This window comes from Pseudopipra pipra, chromosome 2, assembly GCF_036250125.1.
Source record: "Pseudopipra pipra isolate bDixPip1 chromosome 2, bDixPip1.hap1, whole genome shotgun sequence".
Classification (NCBI taxonomy): Eukaryota; Metazoa; Chordata; class Aves; order Passeriformes; family Pipridae; genus Pseudopipra; species Pseudopipra pipra.
This window is the reverse complement of record NC_087550.1, coordinates 78808137-78823309: the sequence shown is the minus strand read 5'-3', so window position 1 is coordinate 78823309 and position 15173 is coordinate 78808137. Positions and strand designations below refer to the sequence as shown.

General features: G+C 37.1%; 1 protein-coding gene across 3 annotated transcripts in view; it reads left to right on the top strand.

Annotated features, from left to right (window-relative positions):
- The window catches only part of STK24 (serine/threonine kinase 24), a 54127-nt gene that overhangs the window by 19127 nt on the left and 19827 nt on the right, over nt 1-15173 (top strand). The window contains exon 2 of one of the 3 annotated variants that reach the window (XM_064646067.1): nt 7691-7824. The exons of the other annotated variants lie outside the window; for them this stretch is intronic. The gene's annotated coding sequence lies outside the window, so the exon portion shown is untranslated. The remainder of the gene's footprint in view (nt 1-7690; nt 7825-15173) is intronic. 3 annotated transcript variants of the gene reach the window in all.

Genomic DNA, 15173 nt, shown 5'->3' with positions numbered 1-15173 from the left:
ATAAAAAATTATAGGTCCTTTTAGATCTTTACAAAATTAATTCTTGAAATTTCTCTGGGTCTGTTTACTTCTTTAGATTTTAGGTTACAGCATCCACTGCCTTCCTTGTAATGGAATAGGGATTCTTTGTTCTTTGTTAATTTTTTTTTTAATATATCTTATAAAATTGACTGAAGTTGTTTGCTGTCTCTTCTGAGTTTTGCCATACTGTAACTCTTTAAAAGTATTGCTATGCTACTTACTTTAAAAGCTTTTATTCTGTCTAGGAGCCTTTGCATCTTATTCTGCTTTACCGATTTTTCAAGAGCTAGTTAGATTTGGTTCCACGGTTGTTTCTCCTGTCCATTTTAGGCCAAGTTTTTTGTAATATATTTTATTTCCAAGATTTAGATGCCTCTCTGATGATGTTTCTTCAGTTTTGTTAATAACTTTAATTGCTGCTTTATTATAACTTCATAACATTTATATATTTCTTGATCTTGTGTTAATATTTAGAAATACCTAAGAGGAAATTAATTTGTCTTTATGCTTAAAAAGTGGAAGCTAAAGACCCTTGACTTTTTTACATATATATATGTGCATAACTCTCAAAGCTGAGGTTAATATATGTATATGGACAAAAGCTGAGATCAGTGTGTTATATATGTACGCATACGTTAAAAATTCTTTCATTTCCTTGTTTTAGACTTCTATACAAAGGAATATAATGGCAGAGCAAGTGATCACTAAGTAGTTTCATCATCCAGTGTAACTAGGTACAAGTGATATCAAATTGGTATTGAACTAGTCTTATAGGGTGTATTTTAAAAAATATTACTGTCTAAGCTTGTGTTTCTTCATCTTCCAAATGTATGTTTCTAGCACTCTTTGGAGCTTTTGAGATACTCTCTTTTGAACTGTTTAAATTTTTGATCCAAGTAGAATAAGACTTCACAGCATTAGTGAGACCATTCTTGGAATAATTCAGTCTTGGAATTCCAGTTCACAGTGTGGCTGGAAAACTGCAATGTAGTCAGTAAAGAGCCTCAGGAACAGCTTGGGATTTGGAAAGCCTGTATTCCAGAGGATTACTGAAGTTCAGGCTTGGTTTTGTTTTTCTGAAGAGATGGTTGGAAGTGACTCAGTGTGTATATATGAAAGCTTTTCTGTGTTTAAGTGCTGATAGTTTAGTGCTTTCTAATCTGTTATGCCAAAATATGACAAGATGTATTTGCTGAGTGGTCAAGGTAAGCAAATTTCATCTGATAACCACACACTGTTTTAAAGGGAAGATAGCTTAAATATTGGAAAAGCTTGTATGAGGTGGATTTTATGTCACTAGCAGGGTTTTTTTTGTGTGGTTTTTTTTTTTTTTTGTTCATTTGTTTGTTTTTAGATCAGTATTTGCTGAATTCTCGAGGAGAAAACACAACGCAGAAAGAATCGTGTCTTGTCGATACCATCCAAGGAGTCTTTCTGCTGTGCCTTTTGCAACCAGACTTGTCTATCTTGTATTGGCCTTTTTAGCCACCAGCGTGCTTGTAGCAAATGTGGGTAGAGCCCTTCCCAAATCTTCGTTCGCGAAGCCTGGCCATGATGATGATTTGCTGAATTGAAAGAAGCCTAAGCTTGCACACTTTAGGAGACTTAAGAACATTAATGGATGTTCAATAATCTTGCCTCAGCAATCTAGGTAACTTTGTGGGTGTTTATGTGTAACTTCGGTAAGTTTTAATTTGATGTTCTTTTGCTTTACAGGTTTAACTGGTTTACTTTAACATTTATGAGCATCTCTGAACTGATGTGACCTTAAATGTATGCTGTGGGTCAGCCAGAAGTTAATGGACTTGGTGCATTCTGTTGTCATTTGATATAGCAAGCAGCTTTTGGCAGGTTTCATCGTGCTTATTAGGGTGGAACAGAGATTTTTCCCATTTAGCATTAGGAATGTAGAATGCACTGCAACAGAGGCTGCTACCTCAGTGCAGGGAGAAGTGAATGTGTGAGTGGTTTCTTAATGTTCTGTCATTTATGCTGTGTGGCCAGCCTTATAACAGCAGCTAGTTCTCTTGCAGACTTGACTTTTTGCAGACCACAGTCCTTGAACTTTGAATGGAGGTTAGAATCATAGAATCATAGGATTGTTAAGGTTGGAAAAGACCTTTTAAGATGAAGTCCAACCATCAACCTAACACCACCGCCGTGTTCACCATGAAACCATGTCCTCATGTTTTTTGTATACTTCCAGGGATGGTGAGTCTGCCACTTCCCTGGGCTCTCTGTTCCGATGCTTTACAACCCTTTCCATGAAGAAATTTTTCCTAGTATCTAATATAAACCTCCCCTGGTGCAACTTGAAGCTGTTCCCTCTTGTCTTGTCTCTTTTTACCCGGGAGAAGAGGCTGACCTCTGCCTCAGTACACCCTCCTTTCAGGTAGTTATAGAGTGTGATATGGTCAACGCTGGGCTTCCTCTTCTCCAGACTAAACAGCCCCAGCTCCCTCAACCACTCCTCATCAGTCTTGTGCTCCAATCCCTTCACCAGCTTCGTTGCCCTTCTCTGAACTCATTGAAAAAAAGCTGTAACTATCTCTCATTTTGCTTGCTACGATTGCATCCATGTTGTCATCATTGCATTTTATGAGGGGTTGTGGCTTCTCTGTTCCCCTGACCAAAGCCAGATGGAATTGTTTTATCCTGTAGGAGTTCCTGCAGCTGAAATTACTGGAAGGCTGGGAGTGCAGATTCTCTGTTATTGTGGCAATGACAGAAGAACAAAATGAAGCCCAGGTTCCTGTGAGCCAGTCCCTATTCTGGTATGCTTGCTTTTCTTCTGAAGCTGTTGGTAACCTCCTCTGTTCTCACTAGGCAGCAATAGCCTTCAGAGAAGTTGCATGGGTGTTGCCTTCATTTGTCTGTAATAAATGTGGATGTGACATCTGGCTGGACAGCCCAGAAGGAGGTAGCAAGAAGGATTGTGTGATGGTTCTGATAGGCTCTCAGATCTAGTCAGTCTACTGGTTGAAAGAATGAGTTTTAACTGATACAGCTCCTAATGGCCATAATAAGACTAAGATAAAAGGATGCCAAAGAATCCATAAACTCTATTTCTAGCATGCATGATCTTGTTGTGAGGCCCTATTTTCATATTTAAGGTAGTTTGGTCCCTTCTTATTTCTAATTGTTACCTTGCAAGTCTGAATCTTTGTGGCCTGTAGTCTTTACTACTTCTGTCTCTCCCTGTAGTCATTTGCTGTGCTCCTACTGAGAAAAAAGTCCCTTGTTTGCATTATCTTTATTTAAAGATACTGTTTTGAATTGTGACTCTAGAAACTTGTCATTCCACTACTTTCCTTTAGCAGTCCAATGGTTTATTATCATTTTCTGAATTCTGCATCATATTGCCCTATTTTTCCATGTCTGTTGAAAAATCTATCTACTAAACAAAGGTGGCTTCAAGAATTTTCCTGTTCATCAGTTAATCAGTTAATCACTGTTAATCAGTTCTGTGCTTTTAGTCTTTTATGGCTAAATAATTCTTACTGTACAAGTGTATCAAGGTTGGGAAGCATCACTAGTATGTCTCAAAGAAAATGGAGAGTTTGTACTAATTATGTTTGTATAATGTTTGAATACTTAACTGTATCATGTCATTCTGATCTTGTTTTAAATCCAAATTTAGAAAACTTAATGTAAAATATCAGTTCTTGAAAGTAATATGTTTGTGTTGTGCTACTTGTGATGGCCTTAAAAGCTGCCTCTATACTGCTCTGATTGCTGACTTCTATATGGTATGAAATACTCTGTGCATAATTTCACATCTTGGTATCTGTCTTTAGGCAGATCTAACAGGTATGAAAAATAGGTAGCAACAGTATCTCGTTCCCCACCCTGCTTTCATATTCCTGCCATTTTACTTGTGTGGGATCTGTTGACTGCATAATGACTTGGTTCACCTGGAAATCAAGCTTCCTCAATGTCTTCTGTTCCTTCCAAAAATAACCTGGCTCTTGAAAAGACCAAACCCCAAACACTAACAGGTGAGCCAGCTCTGACCCCTGGCTTCGGAATTGCTAGTTCTGGTGCAAAAAAATAATTAAAAAAGTGGTGGAGTCAGTTGGCGTAAAAACTGGGGGGAGAAAAAAGGACCATATCTTGCTTCTAGAGTAGCTGTAACATGAGATCTTCTGTTTAGTTTGGCCATACAGATCAGGAGGACATAGCATTGCTTTCTAATAGTATGTGATCTTGTTTATGTCAAATGTCCTTCTGTATCTTGTGTGTTAGCTGCTACACTCGTTGCTGCAGGCCTGAGATATCTGAAAAGGGAGTATTAGTATGGCATCTAGGTGCAAGCTTTCTGCTGCTGCTGCAAAAGGGAAATCCAACTCTACCTTGCAACTGGCCACAGGGCCTATTTGAACTTTCAGTGAAATGGTTCAGCTCACTGAGTAGGCCAGGGACTAATCACATTTTTTTATTTGTATTTTTATTGTTTTAATTTTTTTTTTTAAGGGTGGGAGGATTATATACTGACGGTGCAGACTGGTCTATGTTTTTAAGGGAGCACACACTGTTCATGAAGCTTCTTTGATTAGCCAACAGTACTGCTGAAAAAAGAGAACGTGTGTATGTGTTTGTGCTCAGGTTTAGGTGCATTAGTTTTGTGGGCTGGTTCTCCATTTTGTTTTCCAAATAGACTTCCCGGCACAAGGCTTTTCAGCTAAAATGTGATTTTACTGCACCATCAAATGGCTGCCAGTCTGTTGATCTGTTGTTCTCATGAACCTCTAAAACATTTGCCATTTTGATTGAAAACTTCTTTACCTACCCCTATCATAATCTGTTGCTCTTATGTAGTTATATAGTTACGGTGTTTGTGTCATATCTTAAATGTGAACATGAGGTAGTTTGTATTGCTCAGTTACCTTTCTTTTACTTAGGTATTCTTTGGCATTTATAGTTCTTTGGGCCAAATTAATTATTCTAAATCTCTGTATGGAGACAGTTGTATAAAAGCAGAAGAATCACATTCTTTACGTACATAAGAGAATATTATGGTGTGTTGAAGAGCATGTTAGTAGGCATTTTAAAATGATTAAATGTAGGACTTTCAGGAACTGTTATTCTGAAAAAGTTGGTTAGACTCAAAAATACTGAACTTCAAAAGGGAAATTTCACAGTGTACAGGTTTATGGACTGTGTTAGTTCTAAAACATTGTGGTTCTTGTATTCAGAAGCCAGTGTTTTCAAACAAATTCTTAAGGTTCTTTTGGTCTAGTTTTCATTATACCATTAAATTTTAAGCTCTTGTGTAACAGTTAGGATAAAAATAATCATTTGGAGGTGCTGAGGTTTTCTCCCTCTCTGCTTTCTTCAACAGTTCCTTGAAACTGCAACTTGTAAGAAAGAAGAGCAGAGAGGAGGAAGGTGGAATGGAAATGAGTTATGTGAATAGAAAGTGTTTTTATTTTTTACCTATAATTAGAGGTCAGGGTAAGAGTTGTAAAGAGAAAAAGTGGAAAATAGTAAGAATTTTACAGAAAAATTATGTGTTTTGCAGGGACTGAAATGATGAGATTAACAGAAGTCTGAGTTAAAAATCCTGAGATATTCTAGGGTTGATTTGTACAAGTTCATTAGTAGTAAAAGTTTGGAAGAATGATTGGCCTATGAGTGTTCTGTAAAGGGAGTAGTGGAATTTAATAGCATTGTGAATGCAAAAAGGGTGGGGAAAAAGGATTAAAGCTTTACAGGCTGCAGAGCAGGGGTGCAAAAGATCTTGGAAGTTGTGGTAAGTGGTAGAAAAAGGATTAAACTGATGGGTGAACTGATACTTCTGCTAAGAAGTAAATTTGAGTTGTACCTTTCATTTTGAATTTAATTTGATGTAATGGGTAAACAGGAACAGATGTAAGCATTAAAGCAATTGTATTTTTGGACAATGGAAGGGAAGGGATTCTTGTGCATTGTATTTGCTATTGGAAGTTTGTTTCTGGTATAGAGAAGGGAGTAACTCATAAATGTGCTGAGCACTATTGAGGTGAACTACTCCAGTGAAAAAGGTGACATTTTTTGGGGGGGGGAAATTACTAATCTCAGTATTCACTGGATGCAAAGTTCATTTGGTAGTTCTGCTTTAGATGTGGTGCAATTTATCTGAAATAAAGAATTCTGTGAACTAATGCTGATTTACTTTCCTTCCGATTTCATGATTTGCTTTTGCTTCTAATTTCCCATTTTGTGACCTGGTACAGTTCATTAATAATCATTTGATGTATCAATCAGTAAAATTCAGTTCCATAGGGAGCTTTGATTATGGGTTACATTTCTTGTATTTCTTGCCTTCTCAGTGACTATTCATAAGAGGTGAGTTGATGGAATGTTGGGATTCTCATAAAACCACATAAGTCACTGATTAATCTTTGTCTACCTCTATAAATGGACTTCCTGGGAAATCTGCCACAGATTGCAGTTAGCTTTTTCCCCCATAAGGCAATGGTTCAGTAGATGTGGTTATGAAGTAGTTATTTGCCTGGTGGACAGGGATGGGAATGGAAGGATGACTACTGTCAGCCCCACTGAGTAATCAAAAATGTAACTGTTAAAAGGATAAGGGTTGTAAGGGACCGGATTTTTTCACTCTCCCACCAGTGTTTTATGAAGTAAGAAAACAGAAAATGGCTGTAGGCAGGTGGGAAGAGAAAGAATATGGACTTGTGTACATTTAGTGTTCTGAAGAAGTGGTTACCCACTCCTTTATGAAGTGAAATGTGTACTATTTCCCTGTTGTTGTGTGAGTTTCTTGTGTTTACTAGCTAGGGGCTGGTTTTGCAGCCAATACCAGAAATACATGTCTATTTGCTTTTATTGTAATATACTTTGTTAGAAGAGTTATAAACCCAGATCGCCCAATAGTTTGCAGCTCTGGGAAATCATGTGCTTAATATGACATGCCTAGGCTTGTGACAGCTGGGCTATAAGGAATCATTTCTGTGGTGGAAGGGCATGTGCCCAGGAAATGTGCCAAAGAAGCCGTGAATATGGACACTGTTAGAGATGACTCACACAAGGGAAAACATGGAGCTTGTGGCTTTAGCATGTTGGCATGCAAACACAAAAGTCTGCTAAATGCTCTGCAGAAGGAATCTTTTGTCAGTACCATGACAGAACATTCATTGTTGTTTTTATTCCTAGCAAGTGGTTCTGCAAGCTCGGTTACAAAATAGCTTGTGGTAAAAATGGTGCATTTAAGGATTAATTGTATACTGCTGTGATAATTGCAAGAGGTAATTGTTGACGAGTGTCTGCTGCATTAAATTGTAGAATACATTGACTAGAATGTATCTCTAGAAATGAAAATGTGATATTTTTTTCTTGAGATCTCATGAAGGCAGGAGTTTCAGAGTATTGGAAAATGATTCCAAAGGCAAACAGCTTCTTTATACATATATACATGTATTAAATACTGTATACTGAGACGGTCCTGCTTAGTCTGAAAAATCATGTTACCTATGTTTTTCATGGAGTTCATAGTGTCCAAACTTGAATGAACAGTTCTTCTCTTTCCTTAGTTTCTGTTCTGCCTTGGCTACCTGGCAGATGCCTTTATTTTTTCCTTTGTGGTTGAACATGTTAGATGGCTGACAAACCTTGATTAAAGGACATAAATGCGCCACATGCAAAACCACAATGATTTCTTTGATTGCAGGGACCTTTTGGCCAGCTTGCAGTAAGGACTTGTGTTTAGAAGAGAACCTTTGGGCTCATCTGTATCTCCCCTCAAAGGGATGGCAGCCCGAGGACAGCTAGCATTCATCCTGACGCCAAGACACTTCAAAGGAGGTAAGCGCCTCAGAAATGATCCCCAGACAAAATACTTACCAGTCCTGCACCCCAGCGTGGTAATATTCTTTACTACAGCATTACCATAATTCATGGCTCCTTCGTGAAAATTTTTTCAGAACTCTATGGGGCCTTATCAGCTGCTTGCAGCCCCCTTAAGATTCACAGAGATGTCCATTGCTGTCAGTCATCCTTGTCCACTTGCTTAAGAATGTGTCCGCAGTGGAAGGGAAAAAGACATTTTAAACCTCTTGAGTTTGTATACAGACATGTGCTCCCCTCCTTCCCTTACATTTTTATTTTCATGTTTTGGATGAGGTTCAAACTTGAGCTTTTTTTAGTTCATCATCCTTCAGGTTAAAGTCAGAGGGGGGGAAAGAAAAGAAACCAAAACCAAAAAAAACCAACCAAAACCAAACCCTGCTCACTCCACATGATTTTAAAAACTTTTAAAATAGATTTCTGAATGATTCCTTTATGTCCAGATGATTTCCACCGAAATATTTTTGTGTTTGAATTTCTATTGAGCATTATTACAGAAAAGTTCTATAGAAATGAATTATCTCTTTTCATTTTCCTGGGGGAAAATGTGTCCTTAGAAAATTTTTTTCCTCGTTAGGGATGCTACCTAGATGCAGCAGAGTTTGTCTTCCAAATACCTATGGAATAGTAATTTGATAGAAAAAGCAATTTAAAATAAACAGAAGTTTACTTTGACATCAGAAATTTAAACACAAAATTCCTATGGTAGGTAGCTTTTATAAATTTATTTTAATTTTTTTACTAAAAGTGGACTTTTCAGGGGTGGTTTTCACCTCTTCTCCATCTAATTCTGGATCTCAGCTCTAGATCTTTCTTTTCACTTTCTTACTCCAGTGTTATATGAAGCCCACTAAGAATATGAGTGGAATTATGAGGAAGAACTTACTTGGGTTTTTTGTTGAGTTGGGTTTTTTCTTTTTTCTTCTTTTAATGGGAATATTTGGACATGTAGTAGGCCATTAGTGAATATGAGTTATATGTTTACTGAATAGATACTATTTTTTTTTCTAAGGATGTGGATTTGGACAGCATAGTTGTATAGTTGGCACTCAGACCATTTAAGCTTCATCTGTTAGTAAGCCTTGTAAAGTTTTACCTTGTTTTTATCACTACTGATGGGAATATATTATTTAGCTATTAGTTTGCCTTCTTTAAACTTAAGAGATTTCTGACTATGTAAGGCACTTTTAATATCTGACATCTAGCCATTCTTGCTGGGCTCCACCACATAAATACAAAGGTTCTGTAGATTGTAACTTAAATATATTGAGGTAGTAAAGAAATGGGTTGTCCTCTAAAATAATACAGTGCCTAATTTTACACTTATATATCTTTGGAAGAGATTTGCCTATGGATATTATGAATAACTTTCAGATCATCCAGATTTAAAATGTTTACAGGTGCTGGCTATGTTGATAGATTAAATTAGCTTCAGTTTTGCTTGACTCTGTTCAAAAGCCTGGTTGTTGGTTTTTATATGTTGGGGGTTGGTTTTTTGTTTGTTTCTTTGTTTGGTTTCTTTATTCCCCAAATGAGTCTATGACTCTTTTGCAGTAGTCAGTTTCCTTAATTTCACTGGAAAATTTTCTTTTGTAATCTTTTACACTTCATTTATTGTTTAACTCTAGGAATTTGGATTTTTTCCCCAATATATAATTTTTCCCAATGTCTTATTTCTATACTGCATCTTCTGGTGTTCAGAGGCAAAACAAATATTCAAATTTAAAGAAAGAAACTTTCAAAAAACTGCAAATCTTCTTCTGGGAATTATTCTAACACTTCTTTATCTCTGCAAGGAATTACTGAATGTGCCAAAAATGAACAGCAGTGCACTGAAACTTGTGTAAATATTACCAGGTTCATTCTCTTCCTTTAAGACAAGCTATATTACAAATGTAGCTTTTAAAATGTAGTTTTCTTTATTAATGGGTTGCCCTCCCCTGTGAGCAGATGAGAAGGAAACAAAGTCACCTTTTATTTCTTTTACTTGAGCTGCCTTTTAGTGTCAGCGAAAGTGGTTTTGTTTGAGTTTTTTTGGTTTTGTTTGTTTGTTTGTTTGTTTTTTGGGTGTGTGTGTGTGTGTTTTTCATTGTGGGTATTTCTAAATAAATTTGGTCTTATGCCTTCTTGTCTAGAAATTCAGCAAGGAAGAGTAGAAACAGGGCTGAGAATTGCTAGGCTGCTTTCTAGTCTAAAATAAAGTATCTGCTAATGGACATTCTGGTAAAATGAGAGAGCTAGCTATAGGCAGGAAGCGTTATATTATTTGGAGTGTCTGCAATTCATGAAATACTTAAAGAATTCCTTTTAAAGGTAAATCTACTTATTGCTTCATCAATTTTTCCTGGAGGGAACCGATGCTCAAAGCAACATTCTTTCTCTTTGGAGCCTTTCAAATTGATAGTAGAACTCAGTCATTCATTTAGGAAGCAAAATCAGTTTTGACTTTTTTCTCTAGTAGTATACAAGATTATCTACTTCAGCATGGCTAGACTTTTAGTCATACTTTCTTGATGAATAGTTTATCCTAATCTGTATTTTATAACATCTGCTTCTGCTCCTCTTATACTTCAAAAACCCCAAAGCAGGATATTAATTTACAAGGTTAAAGACGGCTAATTCATTGCATCTGTTGGTGTTTCAGTACTTTTGCGCTTTTTAAAGAAAATGGGACAGTACTTGAAGACTCTGCTCTACAACATGGACTGTTGTGACAGGATGGGGAGGGGGAGGGAGAGGGCAGTTTATCCAGAGGATGTCTTCGGTGGCTAAAGAAACCTAGGTACTTGTAATGTTGTTATCTCATAAGATAGTTCCTCTTGTTCTTTGAAATCAACAGTTGTCTCTCCATGCCATCTGACTTCCAGGTGCTTTGAAACAAGTGTCTTTAGAAAAATAATACAGTTTGGTTTTACTTAATGAAATCTGTAATGACATAAGCAAATAGCTTTCTCCTTTCTAAGATGATACACCAGTCTACATAATTTTGCATTGTAGTTGTAGGAGGAACTAGGTGGAAGAACATTAGCAGATGAATAGATTGTCAAAGAAAAGTTCAAGTGAAGGATTAGGTGCACTGTGGAACTCAATATGCTTCCTAGGAAGTATTGGAATGCTGTTATTCTTATTCATTGTTAATGAGGCTGGAAAATTTTCTGTTCTTTCAGATATGGAGAAAAAATTATAGTACTTGCTGGGATTGCCTTCAAGAACAAGCTATACTGTCTTAGAAAGGTGGTATGAATTAGCACCGAAAGATTTTTTTTTTCTGACTTTGTCTTCTGTGAAGACAACTCCAAAACATTGTAGCCTTTCTTGATAGCTGTTAAACAGTCACAGGACCCTAGTTTTGGAGTGATAGGATCAGTTTGTCCATTTGCAGTGGAAAGGGCTTGATTTACTACTTAGGGTAACAGAATTGGGTACCCATAGTGTTTAAATTGGAGTGTCTTTTTGGAGAAACTTAACGTAAATAAATTACTTCTGCTGTCAGTGATTCTATCCTTTGTCACATCCTTACTGTCTGTCAAAAGAGTTATTATATGGCATTGAGCAATCCACCTGACATCTGGGTAGGCTGGTTGAAGTTCAGGGGTTCCTTGTTTACCTTCTCTGTACAAGGACTGTGTGCTGGAAAGAGTGGAATGGGAGCAGATAGTGATATGCTATTCATTCTGTGCCGTTAACATATGGGGTCTTGTTCTGGTTAGATTTAAATTGAACCAGTAATATATATAGGCAATATTTATAACTAGTCAGGAAAATGACAAGAATTGAGGCCTTGAGGTAGATCTGTATGTATTCCTTGGCCAAACCATACATTTACTGAATAACAGTAGTAGTCACCTTGTACTGTTAAAGAACTCGATTTTGCCAGTTGGTATCTGTTCTAATACTAATCTCTAAGTCTAGAAATTGAACAGTCAACTATTGGAAAGTTTGCAAATCCTGATTAATTTCAAGGATCTAATGGTAATGCATCAACTCATAGGTGTCTTCTCTCTTAAGCCTAAAATAATTACTTTCTTGTGTATGTATTATTTGTTATGATAGGATAAGCTCCAGGGAAAAGACATTTAAAATATTTTGGAGGTCTTGATACTTATTGATACATGTTTTCAGATTTGATACAGTTGATGACCTTTAGTAGTGTTGTGGGAAGGTTTGGGAGCAGGAACCACAAATATGTAAATGCCATTTCCTGTCACTGCCTGAATGCATCATTTATGGCATCATACAAAACTTAATTTTTTTCTGATTGATCTGTATCTGCATATAGTCTCACCAATGTCCATGTGCGTTAATAAATAATGAGAGCTCAAATGCCAGGGTGTGCCTCTTCTTTGTCCTGGATAATAAGACAGGTTTACTGTTGTTTCTTGGTGTTGGAAGGAGATGGTGAATGAATAAGATGGTGCCTGAAGCTGAGCTTGATGTTGGAGAAGAGGAAGGTATTCTGAAGAATTTGGATATATGGGTGATTGTATTCCTTAAGGTGTGCTTCTCTTTGGTTAATCATTCCTTCCCCTTTTTATGAAGGGTGTTGGGGTGATGAAGGTTTTCAGATGCATTTTAAACAGATGGTTTTGTGCTTCTGTCTTCAGTGGATTGCACGGCTTATTTTGGAGCTGGCCCTTCTTTTCTGGGAAGTGTGGGGTGGATGAAAGCATCTTTGCCATTACGTGGTTCTGCCACCTGGTGGCTTTGTCGAACAGCAGGGGCTTCAGATGCGTGGTTAAAAGCACAAGGGTGAATAAATCCTGAAAAAAATCCTTCTGTCAAAGATAGAGGGAATGAGTTGGCAGGGTGACTTAAAGTAGATATGGCAGACAAGTTTCATGATCTATGCATCATGTTTTTGAAGTCAGGCATCTAAGAATCAGTATGCAAGTATTTAAGAAGCTTCTGGTAGCTAAAGTTGTCGAACTTCTTCATGTCTTTATATATGAAACGAACAGAGAAAAATCTCCACGAGTAGTGGTACCAACCTGTAGCAGGAATGCAATTTATAGAGGTTACACTGTTGTATGCATTGCGTATCTCAGGGTTCTTTTGATCTGGTTTCTTATGCTGGAGAATTATGAATTGATACTAAATTTATGCCAGTATTGAAATATAAGACTCTGTTCCTTGCCCTTATTACTTTGACATAACTGAGATGTTTATTAAACAAAGTATCACACATCATGTTATGCAATACATTTCAGTTTTGGAACTAGTTTGTTCTTTTCAGAGTACTTTGAGGTTCTGTCCAAGGTATTCTGTTTCTCTTTTTCAATACTCCAGGTTTTTCTACTAATCCAGTGATAGTAAAACTTTTAGTACATAGATCAACTTATGCTAGTTCTTATTTTGATTAGCAAATCTGTTGTGTTATTTCAATCAAATACATAATTTATAGCTTGTTCATGTAAGTTAAAATGCTTGTAAATATAGATTCTAAGTGGAATTTGGACATGGCTTATCTCCGTAACTAAGCAAGCTTTTTATGCATGTTTATAAATGCCCTCTGTTCTGATAATTGTGTACCATAAATTTAAGGTGAGAAACACCTTTTCTCACAATGGATTTAAGATGGGAAATTCTCTTTCTCACAATAGGTGGGGAGTAATTAGAAACAAACATAAGCTCACTGTCGTACTGATATTTTCAAATTGCACAGATCACTCAGTGTGCTTACTTCCAAGTCCTTCTGGTCCTTCTCTTTTGTGACTCAGTGTTATGGTTTCCTCTGCAATCACTTCTTCACTAAAGAAAGGTGATTTAGAAATATTTTCATCAATACATACTTAACTTGATTGCTTTAGGTCAGTCTCTCCTGTATAATATCACAGTCTTAAAAAATGTGTATGTTCTTCATGTAGAAGAAAAAGAAATAAAAAGTATCTCTCAATGTTTATTCAGATTTTTTTTTAACTTCATAAGGACTTATAAACAAACATTTTGATCTTGATTATTTGTTTCTGTACGTCTTCTATACTTGTCTGATTTTGGTTAAAATGTGCCTTTGAGACTCTATAGATGGAGGGGTTTTTTTGTGCATGGCCTTTTTTTTCAGCGTATAGTCTTTGATTTTTACATATTAGAAATTCTTTACCTGCTGTAGCTGTGCTTATTTTGCAAATACTTTCATGATATAATTGAGGAAACTTCATTAGAGATAAAGCTGCTATTGTAAGGTTTTTTGGGTGGTTCCAGAGTTAAAATCAGAAGTCAGACCTCCAGAAGAGCAACCACAGTTTGGAAGGGATTTACAGAAACTGTCTTTTTGTAACAGAACTTCTTTTAGATTCCAAAGCTGTTAGTTATCTCAGTTTCATGGCATCAGAGGAAAACCACTTTTTCTTACTGTGAAAAAGGCAATGTTCCACGTGCCCTCATTAATGTGCTCGTCTAAGCTTATAGAGAAATAATAATTCTAAATTTGGATTGATGACTCACCTGGCTTCACTGTATTTGGAAGAAAATTCAGTGCTATGTTGTGGCTGATGCTTAAAAGAAGAAAACTGGTCTTATTTCAGATCTTAAAATGGAGCACTGAATGTTGCTGGTGTCAGTATATAAATGTAGTATCTTCTTCAAAATATAAGTGATTATGTGTAATAAATAATTACTAATCTAGGGTATGGAAGAAAAATTTAGTGCTTTTGGTGTTCTTTTTGAGAGCAAAAGTGGGAAATATATACAGAAGAAAGTGAAAAGTTCAGGCAAAAAAAGAATTTGGGCAGCTTTAAAAAGGAAAGTGACAGTAGGTGTTATGGAATGTGAAGCATGCCAGAGATACTGAGAAAAGAAGGAAAGAAGGAGGCCTGTTGCTGTGGTGATGCCAAAGTCAATTGATAGTAGCGCTCTACTTGCCTTGTGCTGTTGTTACAAGGCATTATATTGGGTTTACATGGCAAGGTTTTGGTAGCACGGGACCCACAAGGGTGGCTTCTGTGAGAAGCTGCCAGAAGCTTTCCCCGTGTCCGATAGAGTCAGTGCCAGCCAGCTCCAAGACAGACCCGTCGCTGGTTAAGGCCAAGCCCATCAGTGACTGTGGCAGCACCTTGGAGAAACAGATTTAAGAAGGGGGAAAAAACTTCACAACTGCAGCTGGAGAGAGGAGTGAGAATAAGTGGGAGCAACAGCCCTGCAGACCCCAAAGTCAGTGAAAAAGGGAGGAGGAGGAGGTGTTCCAAGTGCTGGAGCAGAGATACCGCTGCAGCCCACGGGGAAGATCATGGTGAGGCAGGTTGTCCCCCTACAGCCCATGGCAGTCCATGAGGGAGCAGAAATCCACCTGCAGCCCATGGAGAACCCCATGC